Genomic DNA, 15,110 nt, shown 5'->3' on the forward strand with positions numbered 1-15,110 from the left:
AGTGCATTCTCCCATTTATCAGTGGTTAGAAAGCATCCCACAAGGCGGGCAGGGGAGCACCTGATGCAAAGAGGAAGCTCGAGGGAGGACGATTCCTCAAGGTCACGTTGGGCTCCAGCCCGGGTCCTGTCTCGTGTCTCTGAGACTCTGTCGTTCGTCAGAACCGGCAGCAACGCCCCAGAGTGTCAGGGGCCACGAGGTAACCAGGGTTAGAAGCGCGTCTGTGCTGTGCATGCGAGGCAAGACACGCAGCTCCGTGACACTGGGGGCACACACTCAGGAGCAGGACCCGCGACGCCGGCGGGACGTCGTAATTATGGAGGTGAAATAGTTTGTAGGAGGGAGAGGCAGATTCTAAGAGTTCTTTACATCGGCGAAATCTGGCCACCGGTTTCAACGAGATGCACAGAATTGTATTTATTTGTTTTCCTTCCGAGCCGTGGCCGACGGTGTGGGCACTGACCCCATGTTAATGCAAAGAAGAACCTCGTCTGTTTTCACCAACAGGTTGGGGGTGGGGGTGGGTTGAGGGTCATATTTAAAGTATCGTCTTTGGGTGTAAAACTGATGCACCATGGTGGGGGCAGATCAGGAGCTGAGAGCTGAGCTTCCCGCAGTTCTGCAGGGAGGAGAACGCAAAGTCAAAAATACAGGGCTTCCCTGGTGGCGCAGTGGTTAAGAGTCCGCCTGCCGATGCAGGGGACACGGGTTCGTGCCCCGGTCCGGGAAGATCCCACATGCTGCGGAGCGGCTGGGCCCGTGAGCCAAGGCCGCTGAGCCTGCACGTCCGGAGCCTGTGCTCCGCAAGGGGAGAGGCCACAACAGTGAGAGGTCCGCGTACCACAAAAAAACAAAACAAAAAAACAAAAAAAACACCCCAAAACAAACAAACAAACAAAAAATACAAAGTTAGGGACCAGCGTGAAGATTTGTTTCGAGTGATGAGAAATCACGGCAAAGTACGAATGTTAATACACTGATCAGTTGCTCAGACGTCGTAAAATCTGGGGAAAACGGTACTACCCTCCCGGCCCTCCTCTGTGAGAACTTTCCTCCATGGTCTGCCTGCCTGCTCTGGCATTTCCCACAGAGAGAAGAGAAATACAGTTCAGTCTTTACTCTTCCAGGCCAATGAGAATTTGTTTTCAATTATTGATCATTTAGAAAATGTTTTAAAACCAGCTTTTTTTTTTTTTCTTCTTTTTCTTTTTGGCCTCACTGTGTGGCCTGTGGGATCTTGGTTCCCCGACCAGGGATCAAACCCGGTCCCTGGGCAGTGAAAGCTCAGAGTCCTAACCACTCGACTGCCAGGGAAAGTCCTACAGCCAGCTTCTCATATACTACCTCAAATTATTTTTATTACATACATATCAATTTTTTATTGAAGTAAGTTGATTTATGATATATTGGTTTCAGGTGTACAACATAGTGGTTTTTATAGATTATATTGTGTTTAAACTTGTAAAAATATTGGCTATATTCCCTAGGCTGTACAACATATCCTCGTAGCTTATCTACGTTATAGAGAGTAGTTTGTACTTCTTAATCCCCTGCCCCTGTCTTGCCCCTCCCTTCCTTCTCCCCACTGGTCACCACGAGTTTATTCTCTGTATCTGTGAGCCTGTTTCTGTTTCCTTATATTCAGTTGTTGGTTTTGTTTTCTAGATTTCACATATGTGATAACATACACCACCTCAATTTTTAAAAGATTGTTAGCAAATTTGCGGAATACATACCAAGTTTCTTTCCTGTAGGAGCTGTAAGATTTCAATTAATTTCAAATGTTTTTGTCCTGTGAAGAATCCGATTATTCCTTGAGTTGACGGCCCTCACCGCCCAGCCTGGGGTCACAGTCCCCCTTGCACTAATGAGCCTGTGTGAACCACACAGAAATATCAACTAATCCAAGCGTCATGGGTCCCTAACACCTTGGCCAGGCCCCAGAAAGGCCAGTGGTCACTTGGTCCCAGCACCTGGTATGGGGAAGTGACACAGGGTGGGGGGCAGTGGTGAGAAGAGACAGAATCTGATGGATTACCGCACCTTCCTTCTGCGAGCTGTGCAGACGTGGGAGACCCTGTGAGCCCTGCTCGGGCCTGTCCCCAGCCGCGGGTGAGGAGGACTCCGAGGTAAGGCCCCAATGGCCCTGGCCCCGAGCCCCAACCGGGCCCCCAGGACCTCCACTCCCAGGTGCGGGCGGGTGAAGGTGGAGGCAGGTCAACGCCAGGCAAGTTCGTTATGGGCAGCAGCCTTCACAAATCCACAGGGTTTATTCCATCACCCCCTGAAGACTGAGCCAGGAAACAGGACCGGCTCTGCAGGGGCCTTGCACAATCAAAGAGCAAGGAAAAGAAGCAGGAAAAGCCAGACACAGAAGGGTGGCTGAGAGGGATGTGAGCAGACCCTGTGTAGTGGGTCCTGTTGGGTTTGGGCTCAGCTCATGTGGTCCTGCCCCACGGTCTTCCCTTTTTGTCCCGTGACGAGTGAGGTGCCGGCTTCACGGGGTGAATTTCTCAGTCGTTTTCCTTGTACCTAAGATGCTCTCCCCGGGGCTTGGCAGCAACTGGATTTCAAAAACTCCTAGTCATTTGAGTGGACCTTAAATAGTCAGTGATGGTCAGGAATACCACACTGCAGAAAAGAGGGGACCCACAGACCAGGGGTGTAAAAGGACAGGATCGCTGACCTGGAATGCTTGGCCAAGCCCGGGCCTTCTCCCGGCGGGCAGGTCTGGACCCGTGGAAGCGGATGACCGAGAGGTTCCATGCCTTCTGCTGGTTTCCGACAGCGCCAGCTTGTGGTCCTCGCCTTCACCCAACCAGGCTGGACCTCGAGCCAGCGGCGAATCTGGCTTGACATTGACAGAATGTGAAGCAGCCACGGTAACAGGCACAGGGGAAGAAAGCAGAGAGAAAAGAAGGAAATGTAAAAAGTAACGGTCATTTATATTAATTTCTCTGCAGCTGCCGAGGCTTGGGATAAAAATTGCATCAGAAATAAAATTCTAAGCATGAAACAGTGGTTAATTTTGCAGTCATTGGAGCAGAAGGCATGCAAAAAAATATCATGAACATTTCAGGGCACTATTTTCCTCGTAGAAAGCTTATTCTTATAATATTACCGCATTTCAAAAAATACAATTTTAGAGAAAAAAAAATGAACTCTAGCTCTTTGCCGTGATAGGCGACAGGTCAGAAAAGCATTTCAGAATAATTTTACACCTTTTAACCTTAAAAAATACTTTGCTGACAATTGAGAAAGGGCCTTAAAAGAAGCTCTGATAGGCATTCTCACAGCGGGGTTGCCATGTCCCATCACTGCGCGGGCGCTTCTGCATAATGTCTCCGGTAATAAGGAGTGAGCTGCACATCACAGAGGCTGGAGAGCGGTTTTAAGAGCGTAATCCTTGGCAAGAGCCGCTATTAGTCATGACACTGAAAGTTTGTTATGTGAAACTCTTGGGAAGACGTAAAGGAAGTAAACTGTTTAAAATTTTGATTTGAGCTGGGAAATAACGACTTTGCCATAGGATATTGTCTGCATTTAAATACATACTCAGCCTTCTCTGTTTTTCCTTTCTGCTCATAGTTGGACAGTCTTGTTAAATAAAAACCCTACACGGGGTGGTTACATGAATGGCACTCTCCCCAGTTCTGTGGCTGGAAGAGGTAATTGTTAGAAAACGATTGTAACAATTACTGGTGACAATTACGCGGATATGATCAAGGGTGGGGCCACGTTCCCCAGTTGCAAATCCTATTCAAACTTGGGGGAAACTAGACAGTATTTCACTGTAACAAATACAAAAAACCATCCATCAAGGAAAGATACTCCAAGATTGACATTTGTGCCTATTGCAGCAGGGATGATCCAGAGTCACAGGGAACTCAGACTCGGGAGGGGGAAGGGAGGGGGCTGGGGGACAGTGGATGTCTTGTGGTTTTCAACAAAAATGTTACTAGAGAAAAAGAGGAGAAGGAGGTGGGAGAGACGTGTGTCTCAGCAAGCTTTTCTTCTTTCTCGCTGAGAGACCCTCTCAAGGAGGTGGTGGTCTTGGGGTTGCTCTCAGAAAGGAATGCTCTGCCCGCTTCCTGCATGCGGTCCATTTCATGGGAATGGAACTGACCTCGGGACTGGATTTGACTAACTGCTCAGAGATGGAGACCTTTGTTGTGTTAGCGGTACTCAGAGATGAAACGCATAAGTGACTTGTCCCAGGGCTGTGAGCCGTGTGAGGCCCCGGGGTGACTACCCTGCACCCCGACCAGGTGAGGCTGTGACCCACAAGATCGAGGACAATGACACCGCAGCCCCACAGGGCCGGCTCCACAGTCAGTGCCCGGGCCACGCTGGTGTCTGTGGCAATTCCTGCCTGTCAGGAGTAATACGTCCATTTCTCTAGTATTGTTAGGGAGCCCGATACACAGAGGTGTGTGCGCGCACACGCACACACACGCGCACACACGCACATCCCCCACCCCCGATAGGAAACTCTTTCAGGACGTACCAGAGGCTTACATTTCACCTTTTCCTGGTGAAGCGTCTCGTGCTGCCTTTCCGGGGGGTGAAATGGCAGCTGAGTCAGTTAGTTCATTCCTAAGACATCTATTTTTTAAAGAAATGAAAATGATGCTTTGCTCTTGGTACATAGTCTTCGAGATTCTCAAATGCTGGAAAATACGACTATGCCCTCCCCGGTTTTCTTGTCGTGGCTGCTGTGCACCTAGATAGCCCCATGTCAGGAACGGACTCACCAATCGTACCTAAACTGAGTAACTGACGAATGACCGGGGAGGAGAGAAACGTCCCCACTTCCTGGACACCCTTCTGTTCACCCTCTGTTTCCAGCGTGGGTTGTGAAGCTTAGCATCTCACGTTCTGAGCACCTCCTCACCGTGTCTAAAGAAATGGCAGGTGAGAAAATGACTGGGCTCCTTTCTCAGCTCAAGACACAAGATTTGGGGTCTACACCCAGATTTAGAAAGGTCAGTGCTATGGCAGATGGAGAAATACATTTCAGTTATTTAAAACCATTACTATGCAGCAAATTGAGTTATTTGCAGAGACTTCCTGAGGACACTGGCATGTAGAGGGAACGGATCTGCTCCACGTGAATTCAACTGCACCCTCTGTGCCCGACTCAGTAGCAATGCAATTAAGTTAAAGTCTGCAAACACTTGGGTCTCTATCGAGAACGTCAAGTTAAGCAGAGCCGCTGAGGAAGGCCAAGATTTGGGCAAAGTGACTGGTCTTTGGGTTAAGCGGGAGGCACTCAGGACCTGAGCCACTCGAGTGGGGATCCTGGCCCCTCCTCGTGGACCCGGGCCTGGGTATCCCCCAGTCTCAGTGTCCTGGGCTGCGAGGGCAGGAGGAGAGGTGAGGCCCCACCGGTGACGGTGCCGCCAGCGCAGCCCTGGGGCACAGGCCGAGGCTGCCGTGAGCGCCCAGCTCCCCTCCGCATGTCCCCGTGGAGCTGAAGAGGAAACGCCGTGGCCGACTTTTTATTGGAGTAGAAATACCACGAGCAGGCTTCACCCTCAATACAAAGACAAGCAGGTAGACAAGGGGGTCCGACTGCCTGCCTCCCCCTGGTCTGGGTGGAGGGCCTGGCTGGGCATCGGCCCTGCTGTCCCCATGTCCCCTTGTCCCCGTGGCACGTCCGCCGCAGGACCTGCGTGAGGGTCCCCCGGGGAGGCTGCAGAGGGAAGCCCGGTCCGTGGGCGGGGCAGGGCAGGGGGACGAGAGCCAGCACCCTGGGGGGACGCCGCCACACTCGGAGGGGAGCCGGGACTGACGGGCACGAACACTTTGTGTCAAGACCTGATCACGTCGTTCATTTGCAATCACATTCTAATCAATGCTATTTACACATATCACTCACCGCTACGGAGCGATGTGTCAGCACCGTCACACGGGGCCGCCTGGTGACAGGGCCTAATTATTGGTAGGAAATGTCATCCTTTCAAGCAGCAGAATGAGAGTATCTTCATACTTCATGCCCCGGAACCGAGTCCACGTGAGCTTTGTGCTGAGACAGAGGCTGACGTTGGTACCGAGGAGGGAGTTCCGGGCCGGGGCAAAGCCAAGGCCGGGAACACTTACGGGTCCCCTTCTCCCCCGGTCACCTGCAGCTTGGGCTGACAGGTGACGCTGACTGATGTTTAATTGCAACTTTCACTTATTCGCCCAAGCAGTCATTCATTCATTCAAAGAATCCATTACATTTATGAAACTTCACTCTTTGTGCAAGTTTAATTCGCCCCCTGCCTCCAGCCAGAATCCCTCTAAGCACGGCCGAGGTCCTAGTCCATCCTCTGATCTGCTTAAATACCGAGGAATCGTGTTTCCTCTATCAGATAAAAACCCAAGCCCTTAACAACACACTCTGCTGGTGCTGCTGTCCAGTACACATGCTCACACATCGCTGGGGGCCACGCGGGGCAGCCTCTACGGAGAGGATCGGCCGTGGTCTAGGAAAACTACAGGTCCTATTTCTGAGAATCTGTTCCAGGGATACATGGGCAAAATACAGAATGACATCCACGTGGTTATTCATTGTAGCAATGACTGTAACGGCAAAGACAAAAACTGAATATCCATCAGTTGGGGACTTTTTGAATAAACAACATGCATTCACACATAGACACAGAGGAGGACCATGCAGTGTCAGAAGAGCTGAGTGTGTATATGGTCCATTACCATTTACATAAGAAAGGGGAGGAGGGCACCTCAGAATTTCTATACATGTATAGATACAGATATATTTATACCTATATATGCACATATCTATCTATACACAGAGACACAGATATATTTGTATCTACTTATATTAAAAATGCAATAGAAGGATTAAACTATGAAATAAAAACTTAAAACAGTTACTTATGGGGAAGAAAATAGGTAGAGGGGTCAGAAATAGAAGCTAGACTTCTCTCAAGATCCCTGGCCCTGAAGACAGGGCCGGGCAGCTGCAGACCGTAGGAGGGGCGTCTCCACGGCCCAAGCATGGCCACGTCCCCTTCAATTCTGTGTCCTCAGTATCTTGACTGCCAAGACCATCTCTGGTCCTATTTATAGATTTGGCTTTGAAACGAAGTAAATATTGTACATAATTATAAAACAAAATTAAATGTACATTTAAAAAATTCCAAAATGACATAAATGGACACGACCGTATTGAGTGCAAGCATGACCATGGGGGTATCTCTTACCAAGTGACTTTAAAACTCCGCCATTGGACAGTGACATCCCCATAGGGATACATTCCGAGGACAACAGGAACCTGAAACGGTGTTTTTGATAAGCATATTGTTGAAGACTCTGTTGGGACTCCACTTCTGACACTGTGTTCTAGCGAGTTCTTCTCACCAGAGAGAAGACACATAACTTCAATATTTATGGACGAAACAATATATGAGATTTTTTTCACAACAAGCTGGAGACGTGGAGCAGAATTAGGCGGGGGTGTAGCTGGAATAAGAGGGGCATAGGTGATAGTTACTAAAGTCAGGTGATGAGTACATGGGGAGTTTTGCACTTTTTTCTCTATTTTATTCGGGTCTGAGTTTCTTCCATGATCAACAATAAACAAGTTTGCTGAGTGACTAGCCAGCTGGCACTTCACTGGTCGAGGAGATAAGGTCTGTATCTTAATCAGCACATCTTCTCTGTGTGCAGGCCCTCCCTGCTGTCCTCAGGAAGCCGTGCGTCGGCCCTGCTCACGTGGCGTCTGGGCTCCTGGGAGCCGTGCTCTGTCTGGGGTGGGCGCTCAAGAGCTCTGCAGCCTGGCTGGCGCCCACACACCCAGGTGCCCCCGGGAGCCGTGTAGAGCTCTCCCCCGGCCGGCGCCCGCTGAGCCGACAGCATCACTCTGTCTTTATCCCTCAAGTAGCCAACCACACGTGGTCCATGCTCTCCCATGAGTGTAGCATCACGCCAGGACTAACTGGCTGCAAAAGGGAGCCAGGACACGCCCCTGCGTGCAGACGGGCGCCTCATGGGGGGGGGCCGGATGCCCCACAGAGGAGACCATGGCCGCTGGACACGTCATCCGCACCCCCGGGACGGGCAGCTGCCCTGGACACTGAGCCTGTTCTCTGCTCCTCACAAGCAGAGGTAAAAGTACAGGCCACACAGGCCAGCTCATGCACTGACCACATGTCCACGTGGCATTACCCGGAGCCCAGGCACTACCCTGTGTACCTGGGTGTCCATGCAGAATTCGTGACCAGGACCTGGCCAGAGGGACAGCCTTCTCCCTCTGATATCCTCAGGGTCACTTCAGCTCAGACGGCGGAGCTGGTCTTTAGGAGGAACTCAGAGCTTCGGGAAGGGAAGGGCTCGGTCTTCCTGCTGCAGGAGCTGGTGGTGCGTCCCCGCCTCCCCCTGGGGCTGCCTCCTCACTCTGGGCCTTGGGGGCCTGCGCTCTCAAATCATTCCTCCCGGCCCGTGGCTCGCTCATCTGCTGGATTAAAACAAGTCACAGGGATCTCTACTCAGTACCCTGTAATGGTCTATATGGGAAAAGAATCGAAAAAAGAGTGGACACGTGTAGCTGTGTAACTGATTCACCGTGCTGTCCACCTGAAGCTCACACACCACTGTAAAGCAACTCTATTCCAATAGAGAATAAAAATAAAAAAACGTAACCCCAAGCCCTAACCCAATGAAACGTTAGTTAATAAAGAAAGAAAAGTGGTGCCGTGAGCAATTTGAATTAGGAAAGAAGAAAACCAGAAAAGAGCAGCAGGCGTGGCCGTGGGCAGCCCTTCAGCCAGAGTCACCGGCCCTACTTCACAGAAAGGACAAAACCAGCAGAGAGAGGACGACCCCGGGAACCTGTACATTGTGGGTCACACCCTCCACGAGCCTGAAATCTATCCAAAGACAAACGCTCCTGATTTCAGAATTGCAGGCGCTGTGCTCGTGCAGGCTCCGAGAGGAGTTGCAGTGAACACTCAGCACCTTCTAGAACCAAGGAAGATACAGTCACGTTCGTAACTTCAGGAAAAGTCCAGTTGGAATTGCAGCATTTGTGATGACTTAACAACTATTGCAGAAAAGTCTACGAGCTTGAGATGGAATTCAAAGTGACAAACACTGTTTCAGTGTCTTCTGGAAACTCCCTGCTGTTGCTGATGTGAGACAGAGGGGGCTGGGGGCAGACGCGCCCCTTGTGTTTGGGAGGGGGACCCTTGTCCTGCGGTCGGAGTCCCGTAGGGCCACACGCCAGGGGCTAGAGAGGACAAGACACATTGTTTCTCGCTCCGGAGGGCTGGCTCCAACGCTAGGGAGGAGCTGTTCCGTGCTCCCCCAGCTCTGGTGGTGGGTGGCCACCCTGGGCTTGTAGAAGCTTCACCTGTCTCTGTCTCATCTTCACATGACGTCTCCCTGGGTGTCTGTCTTCCAATGTCCCCTTTTCATAAGGACGTCGCTCATGCTAGGTTAGGGACCACCTAATGCAGTGTGACCTCATCCTAAACAGTTACGGCTGCAATGACCTCATCTCCAAATAAGGTCACTTTCTGAGGTCCTTTGGGGTTAGGACTTCAGCTCATGAATTTGAGGGGGGACACAATTCAGCTTGTAAAAGGAGGTCACAGCCGAAAGCACCGTGTGACTGAACTCAGAGAGGCTGGGGTAGGAGCCAAGCAGTGGGACGTGGTGTTTCTTTGGACCAGAGCTGACGGGTTCTCCTGCTTCTGTTTTCAGCCCCTTTTATGGGGGGAGGGGTACCACTGGGCAAGGCTGTGGAGGGGGTGGTCTCTGAGAATAAACACACCCACGCATGCACACGCTAACGCACACACATGCACATACGCTCACGCACACGCACGTGCTCATACACAGGCTCGCGCGCACACACACACGCACACGCACACACTCACGCTCACTGCACGAGCAGCTTCCGAGATTCTGAACACCTCTTCAAAGGTGATCTGATGACACTCAAACATTAATTTGACCACAGCTTTCCTTGGAGTATTTAAAAATATTCTTTGCCCATTTAAGATGATAATTTAACCCAGCCCACCTGGTGCAAACTGAAACCCAGACACGCAGAAAGCGAGGAAGTTGAGGCCCCGTCTAGATTCTTCAGGGCCGGAGGCCGGTATTCACAGAAGCACCCAGGCACCCGAGTCAAAGGTGGGGTCCAGCCGAGTCGACGGTGTTTGTCTCTAGTTTCCATTTTCCTGCTGGACGTAAACTCTGTCTCCCGGGGCCTGGGGTCCAAGGTCATCACCGCACACCCATCTCCTCCTCTCAGCACTGTGACCACCTTCTGGGGAACTGGGTGTGTGAGTAAAGGCTAGAGACATCTCCATCATGAAGGAAACCCTTGAAATTACCAGTCTGATTCATTTGAATTTAAAATATAGACCAAGACGTCGGCAGCTCTTCAGCTGTGTTGTCTTCCTAGATGTGACGCTCGGGAAAATCTACGGGGAGGTGGCTTGACGTCCTTAAGAGGTGATGCTGCAGATGCTTGTGGCCCATTTTACTGATGAAAAGTTGACATAAAACTAGGTTAACTAGCAAGAGATCGAGGGGTTTAGTGCATTTCTTGGTACGATCTTCAGCACACTTAATTACTCTAAGTTCAACCCGTTAGCCTAGAAGTGGAATCCAGCCGTTCATTCATGCAGATTCCTGCGTCTTCAAGGAAGCAGCATCGGCTCCCGTCCTGACAACCGGCCTACGTCCACTGGGCCAGCCTGAGGCTCCGCCGAACGGTGCAGAAACCGTGTGCTTTTCCTAAGACAGAGGAGCATGTGGCTCACGGAACACTCAGCATCCTCCTTCGGTGCCTTGCCCCCTTTGGCACTAAAGCTGAAAAGAAGGAAAACGTGTAATTAATAAAAGATATACCTGTTTTTCTAATTTAATTGCTTACCTGCATTTTCCTATTTTTTTCTGCGCATTTTAAAACTTGTTTTCCTGCATGCAGATCATGGTTATGGAGAATAAAATTCTCACAGATTCCGTTTAGAAAGATAACCAGGAAATAAGATCAGCAAGCAGCTTTCCAGCACCGCTGTCAGGTAGGCTTGGAAGAGTGGGCTCTGTGCGCTCCATTCAGCATTTCTAGTCTTTCTAACCGTCAACCTAAGAAATTTCCTCCTGTGTTAGAAATAGCGTTGATAAAACAATTACATTTGCAACTTCTCCTGTGTTTGAAGACGTACAGTACAAAAGATTTCAGTGTGGGAGAATACAATCCCTGAGTTTATCTGAAAACAAGGAAAAATGTTAATGACGATATACTTGCAAAACCTTCCAAAAATGAGTTTTGTTAGAGAATAATATACTCCTGTAATTTATATTTTAAATCTCATAAAACAATGCATAAACTTTTAAAGATTATTTTAAAGGTTTCCTGGAAACTATGTAAGACAGTTGCCTTTCTCCTACCTAAGGCAGAGCTCACTGCTTTTTCCTTTTGTAACCTATCGTAAGTAACAGAATAAAACCTGATACACTGTCAGTGTCGATGAAGTCTGTTGCAAAAAAAACATAGGCCACATATCAGAATCATGTTTTCGGGTTTAAACCTATTTACACACAGGAATTGTATTAAAACCTTCCCTTTTTTCATTCCTGGGAAAGCAGGAATGCTCAGACACCTGTGCTCCTGCAGCAGACATGGGGAGAAATCGCGTTGTCTTGTTAACTCAATTCCTCTTTGAGTTGTACCTGAAAGCAGACTGGCGTGATGCTGTTTATTCACAGTCCTCCACAGAAGCAGAACTTGCCAGCGCTGAAGAGCAGAGGACTTTCTGGAGGGGAAACCGTGAATCTTTAACCATAGGCGGTAAAAGGAAATGCAGGTTCGTCACCCAATAACCATCACATGTGCTCTGGATGCTGGGTCAGGACCGGCTTCTTATTTTTACCTTAAAGGGGCTTTGAGTTAATTTTTAAAAACACCTTTTGTTTTCAGGGGAGAAAAGGATATTTTGCTGTCAGGACACAGTGTGGCCTTTCTTGTCTTAAACTATCTGAAGCCCCTATTGATCTGTGAATGTTGGGCTTTTCACTGGCTTTTAAAATTAATATCTCAAATAAATGAACAGAATCACACAAGTTTAAAGTGGGAACACGATCTGTGTTCTTAGAAAAAGAAACCACAAAAATAAATGGTTGAGCTGCTACCTCTCTTCTCTGAAAATCGGTGTTACAATATTTTGGAAAACGCTTTTCCTTTTTCTGAGAACCGGACAAGCCCCTGTGGAGGGTGTAAGGAAAGGGGGTCTCGGGGCTTGGGCTTGCGGGGTCTCGGGCCTGAAGGAGAGCCGCCTCCTCAGAGACACCACCCTGAAGGCTGAAGAGCTGTGTCATGAGTGACTTTTAAGATTTTCTTGAGAATCTGTATTGTACGTCAAGTGAAGTGATGGAACACGGTAAGCCCCCAGCCAGAAGACACGGCCCCTCACGGCCTGGAACCGGCCACAGCGATGGCCCCTTCTAGACAGCGCTCAGCTTTATCCGGAGGTGATCTTTGTGTGTTTGTGCAGACTTGCTTCCAAGAAACCCCTTTTTCCCGCCGGAGTTTCAATCCGATCTTCCCATCCCCAGCCTGGGGCTCCGCGCAGGGTCCCCGCCTTCCTGCTGATGCCCTGTGGCAGCATCCTCGGCCAGGGGCTGCCTGGGCCTCGTCCGCAAAGCCTGAACGGGGCCGGGACGGAGGGGCGGCTGGGGGCCCAGGGTGACGTCAGCGTACTTGCAGCAGCGGGACAGGCTCAGCTGTCCCGGGCCAGGCCCGCCACCCCGCGCTCTCTGCGCCACATTCTCCCCTCCGGTTCCCACAGACCAGGGCGGGAGGTCAGAGGGGCCGAGACAAAGGGGACCCCCCGCTGCTGGGCCTTGGCGGGCTGTCAGCACCCCCATTCACGACCTCACCTTTCATCTGCAGATGCCTCAGGGGTTAAAAAGAGACGCATTTTACAGCTGACAAGACGGAAGGGGCCCCCGAGCTGGGGAGGGGCGGGGACGCAAGACACCCTAACATTTATAGACTCAGACCGCCTGCCAACCATAGACGTGTGCAGCGTCTTTCCTGTGCTGGCCTCATCCCTCCCCACAGAAGGGGACACATTTCAGAGGCAGCGTCGTAAATAGGCATCTGCGGTCTCTGGACGTGGTCGCGGTAGGCAGGGGAGGGGATGAGCTGGAGGACATAGGAGGGGACGCGAGCTGCCCCCAGCACCCCGTCCAAGGACGCGGCTCTGAAGCTGCCATCTGCGACCCTGGTCCTGCTTCCTGTTTCTGCGGCCTTACGCTTGAGCCGAAACTCATAACTGGATGAAGTAACATCAGACCAGCCAGCGTGCGCGCACACCCAGCGTTGCTGGGAGAAAGAGCAGCAGAACAGGAACAAGCGAGACGTGTCTTTTAAAGAGATCCTCGTTGTAACAGCGTGTTCCCCAGTGGCCCTTCATTTGTCTGCTCTGAAACCAGCAGATGAATTAATTTAACGTGTTTTTACTGATGATGGACATTACATCTCCCCCAATCATTCAATCTAATTTTCTTTCGATCAGTAGGGCCATCACCTTCTGGAAGCAGGATGTTCTGAGTATTTTTAGGTAGTGCTTTGAGGGTGCTGGGGGACAGCCTCCCAACGCAGTGACATTTGTAAAAGGAAGGGCATAGCGTGTGCTTGTGTGTGCGTGTGTACGCATGCGTTCACGTGCATGCCCGTGTGTGTGTGAGTGTGTGCTGGCGTGTGAGGGTTTTACCTGGAAGTTTAGCCCAGGGCAGTGCGAGGACCCTGGGACCCCGAGCAGAGCTGGGTTTGATGCCACGTGGTGTCTGCAAGTGCAAAGCGGGTGCCTTTGGGGTCCCCCGTGGCAGATGCTGTGCCTTTAGCAGCCCCTCCCCACGGCTGCCTTCGGGCGTGGCCATCGTATGAGAGCCTCTCAGGACCCGAGGTCTCTATTTGTCATCAAAGGGCTTATTGATCGTCGATTCAGGAGTTGGCGTCTCTCTTTGTTATGAATGTGGTACGTACATATATTCCAGAATTTCGAGAAAAGAGGTGAAAAAGTACGAATAGTACACAGCTATGGGAGATGTCGCTTATAAATGATGAGCTTTTGACAAGCACGTTGCCAGGCCAGCAGCTGGACTGTCAGGGCCCAGCCCCGAGCTGTGCCTCTGCAAACCGTTCCTCGCCTTCAGGTCCACAGAGGTTAACAGTCCGGCTTTTTGTTTTCTTGGCAGAAAGAGCGAGACCAGGAGGCCTACTAAGATCAACCCACTTGTTTTTTCTGCTGGGCAAAAATTTCTCGCAAGTGTAAGCATCTTGTCTTCTCCCCACTTTCCTTTCCCAGGGTCTCTGTCACAAGTTCCTTCTCTAATTGCTGACTCCGGCTCACCATGTGTGACTTCAGTATCTTCCAGGAGGGCCCACAGCTTCGGGGAGGCCGGGTGACTAGGGCCGAGCAGTGGGCATCCCCCTGGGTACACACGGCACAAGTATGTGTATGTCCTGAGGATGTTTGGTCCAAAGGGAAGCGAAGGGAAGAGAGGTGCTGGGGACAAAAGTGCCGTCACACTGGCAGTCTCCCTCTGCGCGGGGCAGGACCCAGCCCTTTGTCCTGAAGGCCGCCCCCTCTGGCCCCACCCCCTGAGGCAGAGGCCAGGACAGCACCTTCCCTAGGCCGCCCCGCCCTTTGTCATCAGCACAATCCTCAGTGGTTGCTCAGAGAAGCAGATGTTGGGGGGAGTGGCCGGGCTCAGATTTGAGACCTGCGGAAGGAAGATCAAAGAGGACCCCCTCTGGGGACACTTCCCACGTTGTCAGCCCGGGAAAGCCCCTCCCTCCCCACCCCTATAACCCTTTCAACCTCAGGACCACCGAGGCCCAACTGAAAGGGCCGAGCGACAGCCGGTGAGGACAAGGCCCCATGGAGCGCCGGCCCTGAGCTGAGGAACGCCAGCTCCGGGTTGGGGCTGGCTGCGCTGGTGATGGACAGAGAGGCCAGTGTCCTTGGTGACAGGGTCCCTCAGCCCTGCTGTCTGTCCCGCGTCTGGGACCTGCAGCCAAGCACGGAGAAGAACTGTCACCTCGCCGACCAAATTCCTGAGAAATTTCTGACCTAAAAACG

Source organism: Hyperoodon ampullatus (assembly GCF_949752795.1).
Source record: "Hyperoodon ampullatus genome assembly, chromosome: 16".
Lineage (NCBI taxonomy): Eukaryota > Metazoa > Chordata > Mammalia > Artiodactyla > Ziphiidae > Hyperoodon > Hyperoodon ampullatus.